Source organism: Phalaenopsis equestris, unplaced genomic scaffold, assembly GCF_001263595.1.
Source record: "Phalaenopsis equestris unplaced genomic scaffold, ASM126359v1 Scaffold000240, whole genome shotgun sequence".
Classification (NCBI taxonomy): domain Eukaryota; kingdom Viridiplantae; phylum Streptophyta; class Magnoliopsida; order Asparagales; family Orchidaceae; genus Phalaenopsis; species Phalaenopsis equestris.
In genome coordinates this window covers 2597610-2603609 of record NW_018164682.1, presented here as the reverse complement: position 1 = coordinate 2603609, position 6000 = coordinate 2597610, and the positions used below count along the sequence as shown (strand labels likewise).

Sequence of the window (6000 nt, the reverse complement as noted above, 5' to 3'; positions counted from 1 at the left end):
ATATCTAACGATGAATATTAGCGTCAGATTACTGTCTAATTTGGATCAGAAAATATTGTACAATGACAAAATCTAATTGTCGATGTAGCATCAGATTTTGAGCCCGAAAAAAGACACAAATCCGACACAAACCTATAACACAGAAAAAAATTTAGAATACCATTTACAGTTTCACAACATACAAAAAAATACATTCCACATTGAGCATATCTTTCTCAAAGATTAAATTTCTAAACATTATCATTAATAAATGGAAAATACTATCACAAATCGTCCCAAATAAGAATAGTAAAATTAATCCAAAAAATTTCACAACAAATGTTCAACATAACACTTACAAATAAAAGAAAACATAAAAAAAAAAAAAACTATTCATCATCTCCATCCTCCTCCTCCTCCGCCTCCTCCTCCTGCATAGATGCCACGGATGTCACGAATGTCACCGATTGCTTACAACGACTATCTGCTAATGTATCATGTGGGAGCTATGCTGGATTTCTAGTATCTACTCGGGCAACTGGCGGATCTCTTCACTCATTGCAGCAACATGCATGGCAAGAGCCTCCTGGTCTTCCTGTGAGGAGCTTGGGTAACTACGAACGGGACCACGTGAGAACTCGGCCTCAAAGGCTGTGCCCTTCACTCCAAGGCATAATCCATCCCCTTCTTCCTCTCTGCCACCTGGGCCCAAAGCTCATACTTGGAGTACACAATGGTAGATTGAATACCACTGCTGCCGGGGAAGTTTGGGTCCAGTGGCCAAGTGCCTCTCCGAGGGCTGCTCGAACTCCTCCTACATTATGAAAATCAGTGTTCAATTAACACTTTCTTTAGTCAATGACTAGCATTTGATGGTTGCGATAGTGGGTGCCGATGATGGCCAATGTTGTGCTAAGATGGACAATGGTCTAAAAGTCATTCCTTCTTAGTAGTTGTTCATTTTATAATTCTGATAGAGATGTTTAAAACATTAAGTTCGTTTTACTAAATTTCTCAGTCTAAGCAAACTGCTAGCAATATCTATTAAGGACACACTTAAATTCAATATTGCGAGAATTCAAATCATTTTGATCTAATATTCAACTCTACCAATTATATTCTATCAGACAAAATATTAATGAGCTTTAATACTCTTATGGGAAGGACAATGGGCAGAGGTGGGATCCCGTGGGGATGGAATGGGACTCGTGCTTTCATGCTGGCCAGGAATATGTTTTTCAATAAACCCGTGGACATGAGATGCTTCAAGTAGAGCAGGTGGCATCATATTTTGTTGAAATTTAGAATAATATAGAATACTTGATTTTATTGATGCAAAGAGGGATATGAATACCTATTACAAGACTTACTGGTAAGGAAAACAATAAAAACAAAATACAGTAGAAAAGAAAATGAATAATAACAAATATAAGAGACAACTAAACTCTCTAATTAAGGAGAGAAATAAATAGAGATTCCCAAGATCTCTCATATAATTTTTAACTCTCTAGATATAGAGTTATAACAAATATGAAATATAATCATTAATTTTAAGATCTTTCAACACTCCCCCTCAAGTTGAACATGGTTGAAAATTATATTCAACTTGAATTTGAAAACACCGGCTGCGGTATGCTAGCTAGACAGGTAGCATCGATTTGCCAAAAAACTCCAACAGTACGCAAATTATAAGTGCCGAAGCTGAAATTCTCAAAGCCTAAGAGTGTCGAAGCCTGAGAGTTCAGAAGCTTGAGAGTGCTGAAGCCTGAGAGTGGCCTGGACGAGGGCTAAGCTCAATTTCGAGACATTGATGAATTTGTAAGTCATTGGTTGACTGATAATTGCATGAAAAAAACAAGAATGTTGCAGTAATGCTGCAGGAGAGATGCAGGAAAGTTGCAAAAAGGTTGCAAGAAAGCTGCAAGGAGGCTGCAGGGAGGTTGCAGGAAAGCTGCAGAGGACCAACGATAGAGCTCAGAAAAGCTGTAGTGCTCGGAGAAGGCTGCAATAATGCTGCAGGAAAGAGCAGTGCTTTCTTTGGGAAGATCTGACCAAAATCTGCAGGAAAAAATTTGATGAAGTAGATCCGACGGCGAGAAAAACTGCATGAAGGAGGTCCAACGGTGGGAAAGGATACAAGGGATAGAACTGGCTGTAGGGGTAAGCTCGAAGGTCCAGTCAGCAACATATATGTCCGCAGGAAGTTCTGGCGGTAGGAAAGACCGCAGAAAGTTCTAGCGGTAGGAAAGGCTGCAAGAAATATTTCCAGTGGCAGGAAAAGTCATCAAGGGATAGGTCTGGATGTCAGCATGGAATAATTTCCAGTGGAGGAAGATTTGTTGCTAAGAAGATTCTAGCAACAGAATTTGATCAAAGGAGCTCATGTAGGGAGAAGTTTGGTGCTCGAAAGAACAAGGGGAGTTCCAAAGGAGGGTCTGCAAATTAGCCAAAAAGGATGTGGGCAGAAAATCAATTGATATCCTGCAACAAAAAAAGATCCAGACAAGAGGAAGTGATTAGACAGAGGGCCTGAAGAACTTGGAGAGGATTGGTTGGTGCTTGCTACAGCTTTTTGCTTATGGGATCACCAAGAGATCCTGCTATTGCTACTATAGGGAGAGGATGCATGCAGAAGAAGGCCTGCAGTAGGGAGGTTCAAAATTCCAAGGAGAGCGGTTTCCTAGAAGAAATCGGGAGAGCCCCTGCAATCACATAATGAGTTTTTGTTGCAGAAAAGTGAAGATTTGGCAAGGAGATCTGACAGGGCAGACTGCAAGAAGATCTAGTAGGAAGGAGATCCTACTGGGAATTTCAGGAAGAAGGAAACCCTGCATTAGGTATTGAAGAGGCCAATAGAAGGATCTGGGTAAGAAATAACAGCAGGGGGATCTTGTTGAAATCGTAAGGAAGTCCGTTAGAAATTGCCGAAGAAGGATCCATTTGGTAGTTTACAAATTTGGCTGGCAGAAAGGAGAGGTTTGCCAGTTTGAGTTGAGATTTTGTTTTCAAAGACTATGATTGAGAAGCTGCTAACAAAGATTAGCTTCAGCACATTTCCGACTGCATGTGTGAGCTCTTTCCATGGTGTTTGTTGCAACCTAATTAAAGAGGTGATAAAACATGCCCACCCAGAACATATCTGTGATGAACTTATTTAAACTGATTTTTGCTATTGCATCATTGAAGCCATGCTGAAGCAACCGAGGTCCTTCAAAGATTATTGCAGGAGTAATGCAAATGCAATGATTGAAATGTAAGCATATAAATTTGTGTTGTCCATATCAGTCATTGCTTTCCTTGAATAAATGCTTTTATAGGTGAAGGAGATTTATAAATCATAGCACTAATAAAATCAGTCCGGTTGAATGAAAACTCAGTTAAAGAGGCTATAGAGACACCAAGCACAACTAGTGCAAGTGACAACCACAATGTTAAGGGAATATGCTGGCTAAGGTAATCTACTGGCCAAGAATGAATTGTGAGGCTGCCGCATTGAAGAAAGGTTCCAAAGCTTTGATTGTGTGGGTGAAGGAGACTATGACGGCAACAAATGAAACATTTCTTGTGACACGACCAATAGTGTGGCAAATCCCAACTGGGATAAGCAATTTCAAAATATTGGAATCGATGGGAGCGCGTTTAGGAAGCCCAACTACCCAGCTCACCAGACAGTACACCACTCTGACAAATAGATGTTTGACAGAGACAAAGTACGAATACGGGAAGTAATTATAGATCTTCTTGTTCAGAATGTTGAAGATCACATTCAGAAAATACCACATGAAGAAGAAGTACCCCGTGATGAGAGCCTAATACTTGATGGTTAAGGACACTGACGCTTGCCCCACATAATTGCTTTCTTCGGTCGGAAACGACGATGCTGCTGTGGAGATCGGCGGGAGAATCTTATATTTTCCGGCGATCGTCAGATGAAGAGATAGAGTTACCCCTTGTAAGAGAAATGGGCAGAGTTTTCTTCCACAAGTGAAATTTCCGCCATCGCCGTCGAAAACGACGGGTGGGGGCCGCGGGGTCGGCGAGGGAGCCAGCTCGTGGCGATGATCACTGAAGGCGGAGGAGTCCGGGGATTCCGCTAGAGGCACTTGAGAAGAAACCTGTAAAAGTCATTGCGAGAGGAGTAGTTGATGGATGAACCAAAGAGGAGGCCTGAGAAGCCTCTGGACTTGTACTTTGTGAACTATTTTGAGCAGGTAACCTCCCAATCTCTTGTTGACCGTAGACTCCCGGAGTCAGTGAGGGGGGTGTGGGCTTCTTCTGCCATTGGAGGGTTCCTTGATTATTGTGTCGAGGTTGATCCACTGCGCAACTCGGAGCGAGGGAAGAGGACTAAAAACAGAGCAACAGAGCAAGTGAGAGAAGCAGATTCCATGGAGCGAGACTGAGCAGTAGAGTTAGAGAGAGAGAAAGAGTGCCCCTCCCTTCCTGCACAAAGGATGACAAGAAGGGACTCCGACAATTCTCAAAGAAAGACTGGTGGCTATAGTAAAAAATTAGGCTCTGATACCATGTTGAAATTTAGAATAATGTGGAATACTTGCTTTTATTGATGTAAAGAGGGGTATAAATATCAATTACATGATTTACTGGTAAGGAAAACAATAAAAACAGAATACAGTAGAAAATGAAATGAATAATAACAAAATATAAGAGGCTGCTAATCTCTCTAATTAAGGAGAAAAATAAAAAGAAATTTTCAAGATCTCTCATATAATTTATAACCTTTTAGATATAGAGTTATAACAAATATGGAATATAATCATTAGTTTCGAGATCTTTCAACATATTTTAATGCGAGCAGAAATAGACTATTACTTGCGAGTAGTAGCAGTTATGACGGGCTGCTGTTGGATCTGGATCTCAACCTAAGTTTGACTTAGAGCTAGAACTGAAATTTTTTTAATGGAAAAGAACGGATTAAATTGAGCCAAATGTCAAGCAATCATAAAATAGTTTGGATTAATCATTTCACAATTTATATCGATGGGCGTTGGAATTTGTTTTGTATATCATGAATTGGACTAAAATCACACCACAAGGAAAGATGAAAGAGATGGACAAGAGAAAATAAAGAGGATTCTCAACGGAGGAGCTCCAAGAAGTTTGACTATATAATTTTGATTGTATAAAGCTCAAATACCCCGCAAGGTTTTTTATTTATAGGTTGGGAATTTTGGGAAATTTTGGATTTTGGGTGGATTTAGGGTTGGCTTTAGGTGGTGATGTAGTGGGAAGATATGGGGTGATGTGAATTATAGTGTATGTGAATTGTAGTGTATAGGGGTGTAAGATGAATTATAATGTTAGTGGTGTGTGTTGAATGTGTATGTGGTGTGAGGTGAATGTGTAAGCTATAGAGGGCTTCCCTAAGGCCTTGTGATCCTATGGGAACTCACTTTTGGGGCTCCACCATGTAGGTCTAAACCAACTCAACAAAACGTTGAGGGTTTGAGACCATCCATGTGAGACTCCACAAAAGAGTCAAGAGGTGGTAAGAATTTTTAAGTGAGGTAGGTCTCATCAGTAGTCTTCTAGGATAGTCAATAGGTAAAGCTCTATGGCTGGATCCTAAGCTGTACGAGAAAACTAGACATCACCAAAAATAAGGTCAACAGTTGTAAATTAATTGGGGAAGTTATTCTTGATTTTATTATCTGTGTCATCTTATTCAACTAAATTTAACGAATCCACTAATAAACTATTCACACATTGAAATATCATTTAAATGGCTAATCAAGACATTTTCCAGATAAATGAGTGAAAAATTATAATAAAAATTTGTTTACTCAATAAAAGGTTGTACTTCATTGCATTTGAGAAGAACATAAAGTCTCGCTGCTCGAAGCTCCTGATCATTAAAGTAATGTGATGTGCACATCCTCGATGCTACACCTAATTGCTGAAATACAGAGAGGGTATGATGACACCAAACCCATTGTTTCTTCATGGATTCTTCTTCCTTGAAATAGTATGAGCACATTGTCGTTGTCTCCTGCAGTAAAT

The 6000-nt window shown here is 39.9% G+C and overlaps 1 pseudogene; it reads right to left on the bottom strand.

Annotated features, from left to right (window-relative positions):
• Nucleotides 1-505: 505 nt before the first annotated feature.
• Nucleotides 506-3791, bottom strand: LOC110023989 (annotated as a pseudogene).
• Nucleotides 3792-6000: the final 2209 nt, after the last annotated feature.